Source organism: Oryctolagus cuniculus, chromosome 3, assembly GCF_964237555.1.
Source record: "Oryctolagus cuniculus chromosome 3, mOryCun1.1, whole genome shotgun sequence".
NCBI classification, from domain to species: Eukaryota; Metazoa; Chordata; class Mammalia; order Lagomorpha; family Leporidae; genus Oryctolagus; species Oryctolagus cuniculus.
Window position 1 is genome coordinate 175,835,160 of NC_091434.1, and position 22,342 is coordinate 175,857,501.

At 39.0% G+C, this 22,342-nt stretch overlaps 1 protein-coding gene and 1 non-coding gene across 2 annotated transcripts in view; one reads left to right on the forward strand and one right to left on the reverse strand.

The window, feature by feature from the left end:
- CNTNAP2 (contactin associated protein 2) overlaps window positions 1–22,342 on the reverse strand; it is a 2,389,242-nt gene that overhangs the window by 664,690 nt on the left and 1,702,210 nt on the right. The gene's annotated exons all lie outside the window — the stretch shown is intronic.
- LOC127491912 (small nucleolar RNA SNORA44) lies at window positions 9,992–10,110 on the forward strand. The gene has a single exon (XR_007920839.2). It is a non-coding gene; the product is annotated as a small nucleolar RNA SNORA44 (small nucleolar RNA).

Below are 22,342 nucleotides of genomic sequence, written 5' to 3' on the forward strand. Positions count from 1 at the left end.
TCAATTATTTAAATTGTTAGTACTCATTGGCACATCCTGGCAGAGTTCACAGTATGAAAACTTATGCTTACTTTACTTTGTCAAATTTTCAATAGCCTAAAACCTTTGAGTAAAGACTGGAAACACGTCTTATGCATAATGAGAAAACCAAACAGGAAAACTACTAGTTGGTTTTCTGGAACAGATGATGGAGACAGGAATAGAGACAGAATATAACACTGGGAGGAAATTTACCAAACTCCACATGTATTTTAATACATTAAATTTTCTGTTCATTTGGAATTTTACACAACAGAATTTATCTAATGAATAAAGTCATCGTACAAATTAGCTGAAGCCAAAATAGAATTAACTCGTTCAAGTGCATGAAATTCTGGGGTTAGGAGTAGGAATAGGACTGTTCATAGACACAAAATTATCCAGAAGTACACATGATGTCAAGAAATTAGTATCTCTCTCTCCTCCTTGTCCTGCCCCTCCCTCCTCTTATTCCTCCTGACTCCTCTTGTGCTCACCCCCTCTCTCCTTCTAGATAAATAAATTATACTTTCAAAATTCTAGGGTTGATCAAGTTTAACAGTTGCCAAATGTTATATTTTATGGAAACTCAGAGCATGTACATAAAATTAATAGTGCTTGACCCAGAGGTACAGCATGAACAAATACATATTTTTTTAAAAAAATTCTTATTCTATTTAAAACCTATTTAATTCATCACTGTACATAAGGGCAGACTTTGAAAGCATAATCAGATCTGACCAGTTTCAGTGGAATTATGAAGTTACTAGAAAAGCTGTCAGAAAAATCATAGAATGCAACCCTGTGTTTATTATTCTAATTTTTCCTAAGTCTAATGTTGTGATTTACTTTGAGTAACCAAATCCATAACGTTCTGTGAACTACATTTGTCTGTCAAAAGCTTTGAGTTTTTATTTAGGACTGAGAAGCGATGGCGTGATCTCTGACTTTTTAAAAATTAATAATTAGCCCCAAAACACACCATTTAGGTGTTCTGATTTAGTTGTGGGTTCTCTTTAGCAGAATCCAGAAGCTTTTGTTTCCAGAATCTATAATTTTTTTTAAATAGTGACCTTTCCCAGCAAATTTTAATGGAATATTCCAAATATACACCAATATTATGTAAATCAACATTTTCCTACACTTAACCTTTGAATTCATGTAAATATTTCTACATTCACTTTAAAGATTAGCAAGTTTCTAATTCTGGCACTGTTTTGTCTTTTACTGGGAAATAGGAAGGAGCCATGCCATAGCTTCCTCCATGTTAATCTGGGAATTCAGCTAATGTTGGAAAAGATAAAACCAGGAGGAGTTAGAAATGCTTGAATAGTAAATTGAGGATTTGGAGTGCCTAGCTATAAATTTTGAAGCAAAATTAGTCTCGAAGTGCTGGAGTGTTTTAGCAGGAGTGATAGGATGACCAAGCAAAAGGGTCAGACAGGCACCTAGGAGGTCAGGAGCAGCCAATAACCAGGATGCTGGGATTCTACATGTAACAATCTGAGCTCTGGGGACTGGGGCAGCAAGTGCCAGGCACCTGCTATGAATGTGATGCAGGACAAGATACCAAGTTCCTATGTACATAGCCTACAGCAACAGTTCTGCCTTTGAAAATAAGTGAGATGGGGGTTCAAGAACAAGGGGAAACACCAGGGAGGGATTTATCGTGGTTTAGGTGTCAGGCAAGGTCACAGATGGAGGGCAGGGGTGCAGGAATCCAGTGTCAGGGAGCAACTGAGAGTCACCTTGGCTCAGTTTGTCCTCCTGTTTTCACTAAGTACTAGATTTATCCTAGTAGCTGAACTGGCAGGGGACTTAGTACTGAGATGAAAGGCAGGATGAAAAGTAGCAGGAAAAGACATTTGCTATCACTCAGGGGTCAGTTTGTGGCTTGTGTTAGCAGTCCCAGAAGGTAAGAATATTCTCCTGAACTAGGTTCAGCTCTACACTGCTGCTCATGTTGAGGGTGAGAGTGAACAGTGAACTCCTCATCTGTCTCAGCACGGTTATGCCCTAGGAAACTACTGAAGCACGAAGGTCTTGGCTTGTCCTTTTAGTAAATGCCTTTCTGACCCCTTTCCAGTCTGTAGAACTTTCCAGATGTGAGGAGTCTTTAGAGAAACACAATGCCAGCCTTCGATGCGACTGACACCTTTAATGGCTCTTTGCTTCCCCAGAGAGGATAGCTGTTCTATCTTCAGTCTTAGAGTTGCCGTTCTGCTTCCCCACTGTCAGAATGTGTGCCGGCTATGGTGCTTTTCTAATCCCGAGTACCACTTCAATCTCAGAAAAGAGAGGAAGAACAGCAAAGTACTGTATTCTCTTCTTGTCATTTCTCCCAACACTGCAGCACTCACCCGCAAACAGTTCTTATTTCGTGGCCATAGAAAGCTGCACTTATCTAATTACTGAGGCAACTGATCACAGCTGCAATCATTGGTCACTTGGGCGCGGCTCCCTTACACCCAGTAGCACTTCCAACACACTTTTGTGAGCAGTTACACGGAATCTGATGCCATGTCTAAAAATAACTTCCAATAACACAATAGATATTTAATAGGAACTTTCAAACTAGCAAGCATTAAGATGCAGCCTGGATAGAAACACAAAACCAATCTTCCTTCTTTCTACCAATCCATTCATCAATCCAACCACCCATTCATCCATTAGGTGTTTAAGTAGATAGGTGTTCACCATATCTTCAATATATTCAAATATCATACATTTGGTATTTTTTGGTAATATGCATCTCCTAGAATGTTCTAGGTACTGAAATAGAAATAAAAACCATGTCTCTGGAAATGGCTCGTCAGACTACATTTTCAGTGAAGACTTCCTCCTCAGGAGCTAAAGGTGAGTGTCTAGCTGGATCCAAATGCCCCTGCAACAGCTCAGATCCGGCAGATCATAAATAAACTCATCATGTCTGCCTTCCACAATATCCTTGCCTTCCATAGTATCATAATCAGAATATTAATATCTGTTTCAACATCTTTGCTGGCTTTACACACCTTATTGAATATAGCCCAGCTTCTTTTGCCTAATGTTTGTAGTCTTTAATGAATTCCCAGTCATACTTTGTCACAATTTTCTACTTCTAACTGCATATATTTCCTGTCCCACTGCTATGGCCTAATCTATGATTCCTGAAGCTTTGTTTATATTGTTTCTGTTGACTGGAATGGTCTTGCTCTCTCCCTCTGTGTGTGTGTGTGTGTGTGTGTGTGTGTGTTGAGAGAGACTGATTTAAACAAATCATGGAATTCTACTCATCATTTATTCAGTAACTAAATGCCTCAAATACTACTAAGTCTGAGCTGGAAATACCTAACTATATAGACCTATTTTATGTTGTATGTTGTCATAATTCTCTTTGTCTCCCACAGTATAAGTACACTGGTATATCAAGAGTGGGTCGAGTATGCATTTTTATATGCATAGCCTATACACATAGTCACCCATTTTATTTTCTATTTGACTAAAGAAGATGCATCTGTTCCAGTGCTAGAGGAAGATCTGGCTGTACTTGATTATGTCATTGTTAACGTAGCCTGTGAGAATAAACCTATATTCTCCACTTTGATCATTAATTAATAGATTTTGAACATTATTTTGAATCTTCACAGTTATCATTTTCCTCTCTTATCTGGAAATCTAATTCCTGCTTAACCCCTAAATGTGTTATGCTGTGATTACTTTGCTATCCCTTAGGAGGTTATAACCTCCTTGAGTATGAGACCTACCATAATAATCCCCCAAACTCCTAGTATAGGGCTTCTGCAGGGTTGGGGCTTGATGCTCAGGGGTTGGATGGCAGGTACTTAAAATGGTGACTGTCAAAGCACAGCAGGAGGCACACTGGAGACCTAAAAAGGCAAAGCAATTCTTTATCCTTCCATTGGTTTCTGTTCTGAAGGAAACTTCTAAAGTCTCGCTATTCAAAACAGAATTTAAATATCTTTTCTATAAACTCAGGCTCCAACGACAGGGAATTTCCATTCACTTGGAGTTAGGAAGAGAGGAGCAGGAAAGAATAGGGTGAATAGTTGGAATAAGGATTCTGATGGAAAAGCCTGATTTGAACCTACTGCCTAAAAATTAAACTATGCAAAGAGGAACAATCACATCAGTTTCAGCATGAGTCCAGAAAGTTTCAGTTGTGTGTTCTAGGAGACAATTGTCATTATCTGTCATTTCAAGTAACTTTGCATTCAAGGCATTAAAATTCTTATGTTAGTATTTCAAAGCAGCTTGAAGTGTATTGATTCTCTATGATACTGGATGATTAATTTCATTCTTTAGAAATCTGATGAAAATTAATCTAAGTCATACAGCATAATACCAGCATCTGGAATCCATAATGAAATCTTCTCTTGTTTGCTAGTTATTTTTGTTGAATAATCTCATAAGAATATTACTGCTCTTAAATGTCCAGTTGAATGATACTTTGGCATATCACAATTTATAATTATTTTAGTTTACTTTAACCTTGGTTTCTTCTATAGGCTTTTTTTTTTAAAAAATTATTTATTTGAAAGACAGAGTTACACAGAGAGGTAGATTCAGAGAGAAAGGTCCTCCATCCACTGGTTCACTCCCCAAATGACCACATGGCAATAGCTGTGCTGATCCAAAGCCAGGAGCCAGGAGCTTCTTCCAGGTCTCCCATGTGGGTGCAGGGGCCCAAGGACTTGGGCCATTTTCTACTGCCTTCCCAAGCCATAGCACAGAGCTGGAATGGAAATGGAACAGCCGGGACTTGAATCCACATCCAGATGGGAATGACGGCACTGCAGGCCAGGGCTTTAAACCACTTGTGTCACAACGCTGGCCCCTAGAGGCCTTTTTAAGAGGATGGAAGCATGAGAACAAAAACCATGATTACCTTGCTCACAACTATATCTCCTGTATTACCTAGGATAATACACTCCACAGAATGGGATCCAAGAGCAATTTGCTGAATTAAGGGGCTAATGGTTAAGAACTCCCCAGGTCCTGTGGTTTGATTTCCACCGAAAGGTTACCTGAAGATTCTGCCTCGAAGGACTTTGTCATCTTAAGGGCAAGGGGGTTTGGAGACATTATCTTGATGGCTTGACACAAAACAGGAAGAGCTGTAGAAATCAGTCAAAATAATTTATTAATTTGCTCAAAACTCTGTGCTCTGTACATCTGGTACGAATGTTTAATTTTCTTAAATCTACATAGCTTGTTTCCAATTATTTGTCATGCCTGAATGATACATTTTCTTGTCATCCAAGTGGCTGAGCATATGCAAGAATGTTGAAGACTAACTGTAGAGAGATGCTGAGAGTACAGGACTCAGCAATCACTCCAATTCTAATGTGTAAAGGAAAAAGGTATCTATAATTCCTTGGACGGTAAAAGTGACCAGTCACAGAAACTGGGAGAAAACTGAAAGTTCCCCTAGGCTTGTTTCCCTTAGAGAATTTCAAATTTTACCATAACAGATAGTGACACAAAGTGTCAGACAGTGATTGTGACCATTGTGTGTGTATAGTGTGAGTGTGTAACAAATGATCAGTTACATGGATAACAATAGATAGCTAAAATTAGTCATGGCAGAATATTTGCTGTAGGGATGGGATTGCAAAGTGCCTTAGTTAGCTTTCTTTACAAAAATACCTGAGGCAAGTAACTTTAAAAAGAGAAAGTTTGCTCAGCTCATGTTTTGGATGTTCAAATCCAAGACTGGATGGCTTCATGTTTGGCCTCCGGTGAGAGTGTGAAGGGCAATGGTGAAGCGTGGGCACAGGAAGGACCACACAGGGGACCTGGGAGCAGAGAGTGGCTGGGCCCAAACTCAGGCCTATATAACAATCTCCTTTCAAGAACTACGTCTTGACAGAATGTCTCCAGGAACCTAAGGACCACTCCCTAGGCCTATCTCTTAAACATCATAATTGCATTAAATTAAGTTCCCAGCCAATTAGTACTGTTAATTTATGACTTTGGGGTTCAATGCCTACATGTTTTCAGGGACTAAATAATATCCAGCCCATAGGAGGAAAAGAAGGGTTTGTAGCTCGTGTGTAACTCATCATTTCTGCCCTGGCAGTGCCTAAGAAAGGACAGGAAAGAGAGAAAGAGAAAGGAGGAGATGGAGAGAGAGACAGAGAAGTGGCTCAGTGAAGAATCCTTGTAAACATGCTAATCAGATAACCTGCAGGTATTTACTAGCCAAAAGATGAGAGCCTTTTCTGTGGAGACCTATCTGGTTTGTCTAAGCTGTTTATAACAAATGCATTAGGAACTTCTGGGTTTGTGGGAAAGGGCTCATTGGAACACATTAGGTCAGCTCTATCATTACCAAAGCATTAAGGGGAATTGTTTCACAAGCAAAAATCTTCATTGTGGAAATGCCCTGTGTGCATCACTTAGAGTCCTCAATCATTGAAGCTGGACTGGGCCACATCCTCGGGTGACATGTAGGCCCCAGGGAGTTGTAGTAACGCCCTCAGATGTCCCACACACTGCCTTATCCTAACTTGTAGGCTTGAAATGACTCAAAGGATGAGATGCTGCGACAGTCTGGGTCTTCGTGTTACCTCAGGTTAGAACATTGTTAAAAATGAATAGTGGCAATCTTTCCAGACAGCACATAGATTTTGATAGGAAGCAAAATTAATATGATAGGCTGTAGGTAGGCACTCACTGTAAAGAGCATTGAACCACCAGTAAGTCCCTTGTCCTCAGAATGCCTAAAGTTTCTCTCAAATTAAAATAATACACTCAGGAGTTGTCATATGGGCTTTGGAGTCTTTGTCTACACAAACAGACTAGAGGAACTAAGGGGATTTAAAAATGGATTACTAGATTACATTGAACGTGATCCTTTCCCAAAAATAATTTCACATCTATTAGTAATAACCAAGAGCTAACCAGTGAACAAAGGCACAATCTACCACTAGAAAGGCTCCCACGTGGCAGGAGCAGCAGGCTAAGCCATTACTTGCAGCACCAGAATCCCATAGTGGAGCCCTGGTTCAAGTCCCAGCTGCTCTTATCCAAGTCCCCGTTAAACTGTGCCTGGAAAGTTGGTGGAAGATTACTAAAGTCCTTGGGTCTCTGACACCTACGTGGAGAAATTCCAAGCTCTTGGCTTTGGATTGGCCAGTCCTGGCCATGGCAGCTGTTTGAGGAGTGAACAAGCACAGGAAGAGCTCTCTTGCTCTCTTGTGTGCTCTCTCTCTCTCTGCCTTTCAAGTAAATAAAATAAATCATTAAAAGTGAATAGTAAGTCGATGTAAGAGAGAAAAATAATAACTTTCACTTTTCCTCTAAGGCTTCATGAGCAGTTTATTATATGAAGAACAGTGAAAAAAGCCATAAAATTCTTTCTTATTTTGACAACTCAAAAATCTTTGGAAAATAAGAAGAATTTACTTCTGGAAGGAAATCTGCAGAGAAAGAACAGTAGTGTCCTTCAGTGGAAATCAAGTCCAGGGATGGTCATTACTACCCTCCTGCAACCCCAGCTGTCAAAGCTGCACTAGTGTTGTCCAGGATACTTGGCTCTGCCTTGAAGTTCAGGGTATGAGAAATGAAGCCAGAGCTTGGGGGAGAGAGCAAAAAGAATGTTACCTCATTGCCTGGCATTTAGGTAACTGCAGGATTCTTGAAACTAAAGAAAAGAAAGCCACAATACAAGCAATCTTTCATGAGACAAATTTTCAGTGAGATTAGTAAAACAATTATCAGATGACCCAGCTTATGGACTGTGCTGATGTCAGGAGAATTAGATTTCTTCATCCCAACTGTATTTCACCTTTGTGCCAGTTCTGTAATCAGATTGCTGAACCTTAAACACAGGCATTTCTAAAATCTTAGGCAGAAGAATTTGGCTTCTTGATGTTTGATTCATTTTTCAATTTTTTTTTTGTCATATTCTGAGATACTATGAAATAGAGATATATCGATTTTATTTTCCTTAAATGACAGTTGTTCTCTTTCCTATTATAAGGTAATCTTTCTTTACAGAGTTACAGGTTTGTTTTTCAATGGAACTTCCTTACAGGGTGCTAAATATGTACTCCAAGAATAGGTAGCTAAAAGATAATGACTGCACTACATCTATACAATTTGCTGCATTCTATTTCCCATAAAAGAATTGCATTTGCTGGATGTTAATAATTTGGCTTCAATTGTTTGAAATATTTATGATTGTAGTCAGTGTTTTTGTCCATTGGTTATAATTATTAAAACTCAGATTTTTGTCTGAAGCTGTAAGGAAGCAACTGGGAAGTATATCTAGAAATACAAAAGCTAATTAAGAAAAAATAAGAGCGGAGAATTTAAATTTTATTACATTGAAAGAAAGAACAAAACAACGTTGCATTATTATCTTTGTTTGTGTATGCACTTGCTTTCTGTTTTACCTATGTTGAGGGAGGTAAAAATTAAGGTGCAAATCAAACCTGTAAGGCATGAAATGAGCCCTCTAAGGACAGGCCATGAAACACGATTAGGATTGAAGCTACAGAGAAGGCAGTCATTCATCAGTCTTTCAAACTCTAAACAACATCAGAATGCAAATTTCCCTCCGCCTGGAAACTTGCTTCCTTGAATAATTTAAGGACATGGCTTACTCAGAAATAAGCACTCTAGAAATGGAGGAGAGGAAAAGAAAATAAAATAGAAAAATAGAGCAGCCTCTCAGGGAAAGTCGACAAGAAAAGTCAGAAATGGGAACGCACAGAACAGCAATTGGTGACTGACTTCCCCAAAGCAGTCACGTGGCCATTGGCAGGGGCTGGGAGATCATTATTGTCCCCTAATTTAAGTCCATTCTCTCTCTCTCTCTCTCTCTTTTTTTAAGGTGAAATGGTGTTTCTCTATTGGTTTCAAAGTTAATATCTTAAGTGAGCACCAAGGTTATTCAACCCAGGGTGTATTAACTTATTTTTTTGCCACACCATGTGATTATTTACATAGTCATCTTGGCTTTAAGTCTAACAGAAAAGACTCATTTGAGTATTCTATAACTTGAAAGTTTTGTAGCTAATGCTGATGAATTCATGAAAGGGCAGAGACATGAATCCAGAACCTAACTCCCATTTTCACTTAGTTCTTCAGTGGAAGTGGATGCCCTGTCTGCATCCCACCAGCAGCAGGACGTCTACTAAAGCTTCAGCCAGCCAAGCAGTGTTCATGAAGGGAGGGAATACTACCCACAAGCAACAGTTTGAATCACAATAAAGACTCCTGGGGGAAGTCAATTCTGCCAGCAGCATTTGATGACCATCTTTAAAACACACATATCATTTCTCTATGAAACTGTGCTTAACCCTGCTTTAAATGTCTCTGTCTTAAAATACTTTGGACCATATTGAATGCATATACATTTTTCCTTAAGACATCATTAATTGTATAAGCATAGATTATTAGAGGGAACAGGGCTGTGAGCCAGATGTGGGTTTGAATTTTTTCTCTATCACTAACAACAGCCAGGGATGAGCCAGGTGGAAGCTATGAACCTAAAACTCAAACTGGGTTTCACACAGGACCCAAGAACTTGAGCTACCATCTTCAGCTTCTCAGGGTGTGCATTAGCAGGAAACTGGGTAGGAGGTAAACAAGACAGGATTTGAACCAGGCACTCCAGTACAGGATAAATATCATAAAAGTGCACAAAACACTGGCTCTAGTTCTGCAGATTTTAAATACCAAATATGATTACACTTGCTACATATTCATTATCTATCTAGAAAATGAAACTTCTTCAGAAAAATTAAGAGTTGAAATTGGATAATTCAGTTGCTTATGACAAGATATGGACTGCATTTTAAACCACAAAGGGAAAAGATTAAAAATTCTACTTTTATATAAAGGGTAATATTGACTTAAAGATCTAAGTATAAGAATATAGTCATAAAAGTATTAGAAGAAAAATATACATGATTTTTAAAGATAAATTTATGAGAGGACTTTTCAAAAAGTAAGAGAAGGACAGCATGTTGCCAAGGGCTGTGGATGGTTGTGGCCGTGGATTCTCCAAATACTCGTGAGCAACATGGAGAGACTTTGAGAGCACCGAACCCGCAGGTGCCGCTCGCTTTTCCAATGTTTCACAATCAGGGAAGTAAGAAAAGGAATCTAATTCCAAAAGAAAAATGTGAAATAATTAGTGACAAAAAACCTTTAAAACTTCAGTAGAGAGAAAGGTAATATACCAATAGTAAAAGAGAACATATTGGCAACACATAGAACAACTACTTAATATCCTTAATATATATAGAACTACAGTCAACTGGGAAAAGACATAGAAAGGAAAATAGAACAAAGATACAGATTCCTACAAAAAGACAAATAGCAATAGTTAATAATTGCATTGAGAGCTAAAAATAAAGACAGATAAACATAATTTGTGTTGCACAAAAAAACCTGGCATTTAAAAATACATATACCCAGTGTTGATAATGGTTAGGAAAAATGGTCTCAAGCCAATTTTGGCACATGATCTTTGATCTCAATATGCTGAGTGGTCTTACTTGATAACCTATAAGTACATGTCTAATCATCTAGCTTATATAAACAAGAGCACATAGAATACTTTAATAAAATGTGAAATATATTATTATTCGAAATACTTAATATTTAAAAACATAGAAAAATCTATTCAGTTGAGGAGTGCCTACATCAATTGTGGTACATACACAGAAGGAAAAATAAATTTCTATATAATAACCATAAAAAATGTCATTTGAGAGAGGAATTAGGGTAGATGAAGGGAGAGAGAGAAATAGAATTGAGAGGGGAGAGAGACAGAGAGAGAAAGAGACAGAAACAGAGAGAAACACATCAGTGTGCTATCGAAAAGAGGATGGAATGACCATCCATTTGAGAGAGCAGGATCTCGAGTATAATTTCTTTTCTGATTCCTTTCGTGCATGTCAAAGATCACAAGTCAACCAACCAAGAAATCTAATTGCAAATTTATGTGTTTAGAGCAGTAAAACCTGTGATTCACGGGAGCTGCTATGAAAGGTTAATTTCTAAGAAACAATTTCCTGCCTAGAGTTACAATAGTAGCAAAAGTAGTCCTTTCCAGAGACATTGTTTGAATAGCGAAAGGATTTTGCATTTTTCAAACAGTATTTCTTCTGGGATTACTTTTAAATCTGTGTTTCATTGTGATGAATTCCTATATTCTCAATTTTTCTTCAATGTCCTTAGATCATAGTTAACTTTGGCACTGTGACAAGACATCAGCTATCTCAGTCTTCACTATGCAAGAGCATGGGCTGCATGGTGATATATGACTTTCTGTGTGCCTTTAGTCAAGATTTCTACGCAGCTGGGATCATTGATGTATTGCTACTAATTGCATATCACAATGCAATAAAACCAAATAGCAACCATGTAGTCTTGTCATCACTGCTTTGGTGAAACTATTCTTTTATCAATAGGAAAGAAAAGTATACTCAGAAAACATATTTGTGTGCATGACAAAGACTGCTGGAAGAATTCCATATATTTAGACTGATTTACCTTTCCTTAAGCTCAATGTTTCAGAATTATCAGTAAGCACACTTACATCTGAAAACTGTATTTCAAAACCAAATTCTTGATGTAGATAGCAATCAGGTTTTAAAATTGGATTTTGCTTTTGGGTGTCATTTTTATGAAGTTAATATTGTCCCAAGTAATAACACAATGCCAGAGGCTGTGTTTACTTAGCTGTCCTCAAAAGAGTTGGGAAGCTAAAAAACAAAAGCACTATGAAGGGACTCTGAAGCGACTAACGTGTCTCCCCCAGGAGAATGAGTAAGAAATGTCATAAAGTCCACTAAACTTATAACAGTATTTTCATATGAGTATAATGTAATTTAACCAGGATTACTTACATAATTTGGAGGTTCAATACAAATGAAAATGGGAGCCCTATTTTTTCAAAAATTATTAAGAATTTCAAGATGTCAACAACTGAACAGCAACCATTGCTGGCCCCTTTCAAGCACAGGAACATGTGTGAAGGTGAAGCCGCGCGCCCCGGGTTAGCCATCTCTGACTAGACCCAGTAATATACTGCTGCTATTGAATTAAGGTTGGTGAACCTTTTTGAGGCAAAAGCAAAATACAATGAAGACATTAGCAATTTCTTTGTGTACTTTGTTCTTCAAATCTACCTCATATCTGACTCATCTATGCAAATAATACCCAGAAGATCATTGCTGTAAGTCACTAAACAGAAGTCTCCCCAACAATTCTCATTACCCAGATAAATTTAAACTGTAATCATCATTCAAGTTATTAGCATTAATTTTTTGTGCCTGATGCCCCAAGTCCCTAGTAATTCTCTTTCCCACTCCATTTACTACAAGTATTGGCATCTATTTAGAGTTCACAATTTTTCATTTTATATAAAAATTCTTGAGAACTCTTATTAAAGAATGGATAATTGTGACTGAAGGTTACTATATCTAATGTCTTTGTGTGGGGTGCCTTGATTTTATTTTTAATTTTTATTAAGAAAATTATGTCTAAATAGTGATTTCACTGTATTTTTAGCTTTTATCGGTAAAAATTTTTAAGCATACAAAAAGTAGGATACATAAACACATGGATTCATTACTAAATCTAAACAGTCCTTATTTTGTCATTTTTGTTTTATTTATTACCATCTGTTTTCTCTTCCCCTTTCTGGCAGAATCTTTTAAGTGAAGCATCAAATATGAAGTCATTTATTCATAAATACTTCAGTGTATGTTTAAATTTTTTTCTTCTTAGGTAATACAATGCATTATTGCTCTTACTGAAATTAGTAACATAATTTTTTTATCATCTGTTAATTAATCAACACATAAATTTTCCTTGTATAAAAATAGATTATCATAGTTTACTTTAATCAGGATCTAAGAGTGTTTTGCATGTTTTTTTCATGTCAGTTGTTTCTACTAAGCAATAACAATACCCCAATTTTACCTTGTAATTTGTTCTTTAAGGTTCCATTGACTTGTGAAGACACCATAAATTATTAATCTGCAAGATAGTTCAATTTTGCACTGGATTGGTTGTGTTCATGGCTTTGCTGTGCCTTCTATGCCACATATTTTCTGTAAACTGAACTTTAGACCTTGACTTTTGATTATAGTTACATTTTTTTTTCCTCAAAGAAAACTTCCCAAGTTGTACTCTACGCATCACAATGTATACCAGAAGCAACATGAATTTGGAATGACTTACTTCAATGATGCTCAGATATATCAGTGGGTTCAGTGGTTCAGCCTGATCCCATCCCTGTATTTTCACTTCTCTGTTTTCAGCAATGTTTTATCATTTGATGGCCTAAGTAAATTATTTCACTAGGGGTTGTAGAATGATGCTTTTCTATTTCTATCACTGCACCTGTTCAGAAAATCTCACTCATCTCCAAAGGTCTTTGGGTTCGTCGCAGTACAATTCCCACAGGAAGGTCAGAATACATGCTGAGTCCTTACATTTAACTACCAATTTTAAGATGATAAATTTGTGCCATTGCAACTTCCAGCAGCGTCTGATATGTTTGGTTTCTCTAATTGTTTTTTTCTTTTTGTTCTTTGTGAACATTATTATGGAATACACACACACACTTCATCCACTGCAACTATCATTATTTTTGATGTTTGATTTGTCTTATCCTTTGTTTGCAGGAGCCACTTTAAGTTGACTTCTGGGTGTTAAATCTCCAGGTAACATCGTTTGCTTTGTGTTGCACTGAGAGCTCAGACACTGGACATAGTGGTACTCACTGCTCCTGGGTTGCAAATGCTTCAAAGCAATGGACACAGATGGGAATACTTGTATTTAAAAATAAGTTCACAGTGACACAAGTATTATGTTTCCTGTCCTTTTAAAAGTTTTACTGTGGGGCTGGTGCTGTGATATAGCGGGTAAAGCCTCTGCCTGCAGTGCCAGTTTCCCATATGGACGCTGGTTCGAGTCTTGGCTGCTCTACTTCTGATCCAGCTCTCTGCTATGGCTTGGGAAAGCAGTAGAAGATGGCCCAAGTCCTTGGGCCCCTGTACTCACGTGAGAGATTCAGAAGAAGCTCCCGGCTTCGGATCGGCGCAGCTCTGGCCATTGTGGCCAATTGGGGAGTGAACTAGCAGATGGAAGACCTCTCTCTCTCTCTCTGCCTCTCCTTCTCTCTCTATGTACCTCTGACTTTCAAATAAATAAATCTTAAAAAGTTTTACTGTGTGGAGGCAGGAATTTGGCCCAGTGATTTAGCTCTGGTTAAAATGTTCTTTCCCACACCAGGTTTGAGTTTGATCAGACCTAGGTTGGAGTCATGGCTCCGGCTTCTCACTCCAGTTTCCTGCTTATGGAAACCCTGGGAGGCAGTGGTGACCACTCGGGTGAACAAGTTCCCGCACCCATTCGAGAGACCTCAGTTCAGTTCCCAGATCCCTGCTTCAGGTCCAGGCCACCTGAGGCCACTGTGGACATTTGGGAAGTGAAGCAACAGATGATAATTTTCTTTGTCCTCTGTGCCTCTCAAAAAATATTGAAAAAAAAAAAAGGTTTTCCTTCTTATACTTATTAACCTATTTTATTACTGTTAAATTATAGCTTTCCTTTCAAGTTCTACTTACTGCACAGTGAGGCTATTTCTCTTTTTACTCCTAATGCAACGCTTAGTTAAGACCAAACTTTTGCACCTCCTAGTCCCTCAGTCTCCAGGTTGTCAAGTACCCAGATTCTACCCGGAGAATGTCATGATCTTCATCTCCCTTGCAAATTCCTGAATAAATATCAAGGGGAAGCTTCCTTAACCCTCATCACAATACCTACTTATGGCTAATGCTTTTTGGTTTATCTTCCCTTTAAAAGATCTAAGTTTTTCCTAAATTTCTTCTATTTCAGTGTCATAAACACATAGACATAGAGGTTAGCTCATCAACATTTCAGGTTCTAATTACTCTCATAGTGCATTTGCATAATTTATTTAATTGCATCCACCATAAAAGAACTGTTATGATTCATTCTGCATATAACTTTTAGTACTGGAGAATGTCTCCACAATTACTCAGGGTATTAACAGTTGCTGCTTCAGAACCAAGACAAATTCTAACTGTCTGGCACCTCAGAGAGAAAATATTTCACACTACTAATTCAGCTGAATGGGGATTAGACACTGTAGCTAGTGACAGGTAGAGTCTCAGAATTAGTGTCAGTCTATTAGAAAAAATACTCAAGACAGACTCCAAGGAGGCTGCCCTTGACTCAATTGATTATGCCAGTCTCTTTCCAGGATGGGTAATCAGCTTTTAAATTCCATTCAAAACAGAAGTCAATTAAAGACTAGGTTCAAATCACGGAAGACCAAGATACCTCTACATACGATGGATTATCTAGAGAACAAGAGTGCTCCAATACTGCAGGACTGGCATATAATAGTGGAAAATATGATCGCCTCATTCAGTAAATACTACATTTATCTTGGTAGCTGAAAGAGAAATTGGTCCATGTGAATCGAGGCCAGACAGCAGGACATGAGTACAGTGAACTCTGCTTTTATAAGAACAGGAGGGAGGTTTTCCTTTATCTGTTATTCGATGCTATGCCCTCCAGCTGCTTTCCATGACACCAAAACACCAGTGGAGCAAAATACTATTCAAAACAATGTGGTATTTAAACTCTTTAAACCAGAAGGAAAATTCTAGCAGACATTTTGATCCCAGGGAATGTAACATTTATAAAGGCATGGTTCATTATGCTATGATCACATCTGGAATTGGACTGCTATGAAAACTGACCTTGGTGACCAATATAATTATAAAGCAGCCTGCCACAACTTCAGATACCTACTTTTCAAAACCCAGATGGACATTTAGAGCTCATTCCCCCACCTCTCATTTTCTAGAGCTTCCAGATGAATTGTCTGTCGCATGCAATTATCCAAGGCCCCTTCCTGTTCACATCACACACAGGAGCTGACCCTATTGACCAGGCTCCCAGCTGATTGAATGACAGTTCCATTTTCAAGGAAGAAATAGGAAAGGGACCAAATACTGCCTGTTGCAATTAAACTTGATCATCTATCATCATAGCCTCTAGCACGAATGATCTATCTAAGCCTTTTCAGATCCTCTAAAATCGGCAGAGAAAAAAAATGGTACAAAGAAAATAGCTTGAAGATTATCCATCATAAAAAATGTACCCCCAAACAGGTTTGCTTTGTGTAGAGCAAACTACTAAAGATTCTTAAAATATCCCTGGCTGGGTGAATCAATAATGTGTTTCCTCCCTTCAGTTAAAAAGGAAATCAGTTATATGTCTGGGTTAAAGAAATGATTGTAAAGAACATCTTTTGTGTTCATCAGACCCATTATGTTAGAATATTTCCTATTTCTCCCTGTGGGGAACTCTGTAATGCTGTAAGCTCCACAACCTTCATTGTGCAGCACTAACTCAGTGTCAGGACCTGCTCCCCACAAGAACCTGCGCATAGATCCAAGATCTGCTGCTTCCAACTCCATGGACGTGTACATGCACTTCATCTATCTGAGTTTAATGTTCTTCCATAAGTAAAATGGAATAACACCGTCCAAGCAGTCAAGTGTAAAGATTAAATGAGGTAATACAGGTAATGCCCAAGCATAGTGACTAGTACAAAGCAGGACATACTTAGTATTTTGGTAGTAAAATAAAGGAAGGAAAATGAATCAGAGAAATATCTGAGTTTGGGCCAGTGATTATCTTAGGCCACATATATATTTGATGTCTACATTCCACTGGTATTATCAAACATATTCAATCCATTTTTATTCTAGCTCATCACAGTTGTCCCTCATGATCCAAACTCAAGAGCTATGGCAACACATTCTCATTAATTTATGGTTTCTGTGGCTGGCATTTAATCCTATTTTTATCTAAAGCTTTATGAAATCTACAACTGGAACAGACAAACTTTCAAGGGGATAGGCGGCTATGATTTTAAATAAAATTTCTTTTTTATCTTTTGCTAAATTTGGTCCTTGTAGATTTTACATGGCAAAGTCAACCACCTAACTCCTCTACTTCAACCATGAATAAATATTTAATCAAAATGTAGTATTTTCAGATTAGTTGAAATCCATTGGCAACAGCTAATGGAACAAATTTGGTATATCAGTTTTCATTTCATTCCGTCATGTTTTTGAAATTATGGGTATGTGGGTGAGCATTTGGTGCAGCAGTCACAGAACTTCCACACCACTGGGTCAGCACAGTGGCGCAGTGGGTTAACACCCTGGTCTGAAGCACTGGCATCCCATATGGGTGCTGGGTTGAGACCCGGCTGCTCCACTTCCTGTCCAGCTCTCTCCTATGGCTGGAAAAGCAGTAGAAGATGGCCCACATCCTTGGGCCCCTGTACCCACATGGGAGACAAAAGAAGAAGCTCCTGGCTTCTGGATTTGGATCAGTGCAGCTCCGGCCATTCCGGCCAACTGGGGAGTGAACCAGTGGATGGAAGACCTCTCTCTCTCTGTCTCTGTCTCTGTCTCTCTCTCTCCCTCTCCCTCTCCCTCTCCTTTCTCTGTGTAACTCTGACTTTCAAATAAATAAATAAATCTTTTTAAAAAAAGTTTTCCATAACCTGTTTTTTAAACTACTGTAGGGGGCTGATGCTGTGGCACACTGTGTTAAAGTCCCAATCTGCAGCACTGGCATCTCATGTGGGTGCCTGTTCAAGTCCCGGCTGCTCCACTTTTAATCCAGCTCCCTGGTAATGTGCCCAGGAAAATAGTGGAAGATGGTCCAAAGTGCTTGGGCCCCTGTATCCAGATGGGAGATCCAGAGAAGTTTCTGGCTCTTGGCTTCAGATCAGCTCAACTCTGGTTGATGTGGTCATTCGGGGAGTGAACCAGCAGATGGAAATCTCTGTTTCTATCTCTCTCTATAACTCAAATAAATAAAATAAATCTTTTTAAAAAAACAATTGTAATGGAGTCACTATCTTTTTGTGGTCATATAGATCATAAATTTTTAGGGCTGGTGCTGTGGCTCACTTGGTTAATCCTCCACCTGTGGCACTGGCATCCCATATGGGCACCGGGTTCTAGTCCTGGTTGCTTCTCTTCCAGTCCAGCTCTCTGCTGTGGCCCGGGAAGGCAGTGGAGGATGGCCCAAGTGCTTGGGCCCTGCACCTGCATGGGAGACCAGAAAGAAGCTCCCGGCTCCTGGCTCCAGATTGGTGCAGCACAACGGCTGTAGCAGCCATTTGGGGGCCGAACCAAAGGAAGGAAGACCTTTCTCTCTGTCTCTCTCTCTCACTGTCTAACTCTGCCTAATAAAAAAAAGATAATAAATTTTTAGTTATAAATAATATACATGCAATTGAAAAAAGTACAAAGAATAAAGCAAAAATCATCCAATATTTCCCAACTAAGAGGCAATCACAATGCATAGTTTGATTAATGCCATTTGGGATCTAAGCAGATACACACACATGATTTGTGCAAATGCAATCCTCTCATCCATACTACTTAATATCCTGTTCATAGCCATAATTTTTTCACTTAAAAATTGCAATTAGAATTTGAAATATTCTTTCTATGTGCAATTTGCCTTATAACTCCAAATAAATTTTTAAGATATGGGTTACACAAAACATACTTGTTCAAGGGTCTAGGGTAGAACAATATTTCAATACAGGTATTTTCCACAAGAAATTCCTTTGCCATATCTGATCACATCTATTGTGGCAATGCCAGGGCTGACATTGTGGTGTAGCAGGTTAAAGCCCTGGCCTGCAGCACCAGGATCCCATATGAGCACTGGTTCCAGCCTAGGCTGCTCCACTTCCAATCCAGATCTGTGCTGCGGCCTGGGAGAGCAGTAGAAGATGGCCCAAGTGCTTGGCCCTGCACCTGTGCAAGACCCAGAAGAAGCTCCTGGCTCCTGGCTTTGGATCTGTTCAGCTCCAGCCATTGCAGCCATTTGAGGAGTGAACAAGCAGATGGAAGACCTCCCTCCCTCTGTCTCTACCTCTCTCTGTAACTCTTTCAAATAAGTAAATCTTTAAAAAAAATAGATACCCAGAAATTCTTTTAAATACTCATGGGTACCTACATAACTGCAAGATTTTTGATTTATTAACACCTCATTAATAAACATCAAAAAATGTGAATTGGTCAAAAACCTCCTTGGATAGGCCGGCGCCATGGCTCAAGAGGCTAATCCTCTGCCTAGCAGCGCCGGCACACCAGGTTCTAGTCCCGGTTGGGGTGCCGGATTCTGTCCCGGTTGCCCCTCTTCCAGGCCAGCTCTGTGCTGTGGCGGTTGCCCCTCTTCCAGGCCAGCTCTCTGCTGTGGCCCGGGAGTGCAGTGGAGGATGGCCCAAGTGCTTGGGCCCTGCACCCCATGGGAGACCAGGATAAGCACCTGGCTCCTGCCTTCGGATCAGCGCGGTGTGCCAGCCGCAGCGGCCATTGGAGAGTGAACCAACGGCAAAGGAAGACCTTTCTCTCTGTCTCTCTCTCTCACTGTCCACTCTGCCTGTCCAAAAACAAACAAACAAACAAACAAAACACCTCCTTGGATATATTTCAATATAGAATTTGGAGATTAATTTGGCTCTAAATATCCAATTAGAATACTATGTTTTTTATTTATTTGACAGAGTTAGACAATGAGAGAGAGAGAGAGAGAGAGAGAGAAAGGTCTTCCTTCCATTGGTTCACCCCCAAAATGGCACAATGTCCGGCACTGCACCGATCTGAAGCCAGGAGCCAGGTGCTTCTTCCTGGTCTCCCATGTGGGTGCAGGGGCCCAAGCACTTGGGCCATCCTCCACTGCCCTACCGGTCCACAGCAGAGAGCTGGACAGGAAGAGGGGCAGCCCGGACTAGAACCGGGTGCCCATATGGGATGCTGGTGCTGCAGGCGGAGGATTAACCAAGTGAGACATGGCGCTGGCCCCCAAGAATACTATGATTTTAAAGAACACTCATTTCCCTAATGAGTATTGCTGATATTAAAATAAGCAGAGATTTACCTCATTAAATAAACTCCCTTGATTGACATTAGAAATCAGAATGAGAGATGTATACTTGCTGTGGATTTTAGCCTCATTCTTTAAATTTTAATAATTGCTTATTAAATGAACTTAAGAGTAGGCTCTGTGGGAAACAAGAATGTTTGCTTCATAAATCTCACCATTTTATATCTAAAAAATCACCATCTCTTAGGGTCATCTCATACAACAGGAGTAAAATCAAAATATCTTTGGGTAGAAATCTCACAACGCACACCAAGAATTTTACTATGTGACTCAGTAATCCCACCAGAAGGTTTCAAGTATAGGAAATAAGAAATGCTATCTTAAAATATTTATTGGTTTTATTGATCATATGTATGAAAGTGAACATAGAAACTTGGTATGCAAAGTAGACATTGGATAAGAACTCTGGTGTATTCATCAGATGAGCTATTATTTAGCCATAAAACTTTGTTACCTTTGTAGATCACTTAAGTCGTGCCAAGATACTCTCAATATTTTAAACAAAATCAGTATAGCTGAGTAATTCTGATTGGTAAACCCAAATGCTATTTACATAAAACCCAAGGCAAATTTACCTAGCACTTTCATAGTGGTTATTAGTTATTTGACTTTTATGGTTATTTCTGTGCTGAATATTCTACCACTTGTTAATGCATAAACAAAAAAAAAAACCCACCTCTGAGTTTGCCTTTGTCATTATCACTGATACATATCAGAACCAAAAAGCCACCACTTAATCCTCACTCATTGCTAGTCCTATGAACTACATAGATGACTTGCATCATGTCACAAAACTTTACTGACTATACTCATTGGATTATTAAGATCCCAGCTGGGGGCCCATCAGAGCCCTTGGATACGGAGAAGTTTGGATTCATAAGCTCTATGTATCAGGGGTGTGTGCTGGTAACAAGACTGCACATGGATGTAGCCTGAAGTCAAGAAGGACATTACAACTGAGAGAGGAAGGGAGAGAAACATGTTCCTGATGATAGACAAAGTCACCTAGGGACTATGCACCTATGCCTAAAGCTGGTGCTAGTCCTAAGACTTCTGAATTATGTGGCACTAAAATTACCTTTTTCTTTACGCAAACCTAGCCTATAATTTTGTCACTTATCCTGAGAGTATTAAGAAAGAAAAGTTGATTTATTAGAATTGCCTTTTAACTCTCAGATGCATCATTTTTCCTGTCATCTTAATGTACATGTTCAGAAAAGGAATAATCCTAACTCATGTTCATTAAGTTTCTCACATGGTCTTTACCCTGCAGTGGCTTTGGTGCTATCTTGTATACCCTGACTTAAAAGAAAATGTTCAAGTGAAAAACTTAACCCATATCTTTATTAAACCCCATTGAGTTTGAAACTGACTCCTTTTTCTTTAGCTTGTTTTCAAGGGCACGTACATTAACATCTCTATCCTTCCCACACACTTTGATTCAATCTGCAAATGTAATGAGAATGCTCTTTTCTATCATGGAAATCATTAGAAGTGATGATTGCTCTTGAAAGGAAAAGTGTTTAGTATCTGGGTGTGCTATGTGAGTGATTGGCATCTGCTTACATTCCCTTTGGGGGCCTTCCATTCTGTAAATGCACGGTAAGCCAGGGCCACACAGTGCAAGATAAGCTTTATCTCAAAGGAGCAGTGAGGGTCAACACTGCAATTACTTGCTCTCAAGAAAATCTCCTGAAGCCCAATGTAGATGTTAAATTGAATCTCAACCGATTAGAAAAATGACACACCATCATAATTAAATTGTAGATTATATAAGAAAAATGTACACAAAAATACATTTTTTCAAGAAGTCTTTGGGCCATATAAGAAGTGCAGTTGATGCAACCTAGAATCTTGAAAGGTTTTGTGGTTTCAACAATGGAAAGATGCAAGGAAAGAAGAGTAAGAAGATTGGAAACTTACTGTGGTTGAGAACAGAAAAAAAGGATTGATCAAGTCTTTAGGAAGATGACCAAACATAAGAAAGAAGGAAGGCATGATAAGAAATAAGGGAGGTCTTAGATGTGTGAATCAAGACAAAAAATTCATTGCAGAGGAATCAAGGAGGATTACATTTTTCTGGAACAGCAAGAGGCTTGCATGTGAATTACTGTGGGCAGAAGCCAGAGGGTGCTATCTTACCCAGTTTTAACTGAGAGTAAATAGGATACTTATAACTCAAAGCCAAAATGTCCTTTCAGGTAGAATATACAAAGCTATTTCTCCATACCCATAATTGTATCATTTTATCTGATCAGCTGGATATGGGTTAAAAGTAAGTTGAGGGGCTGGCACTATGGCTTAGCAGGTCAAGCCACCTGCTGCAATGCCG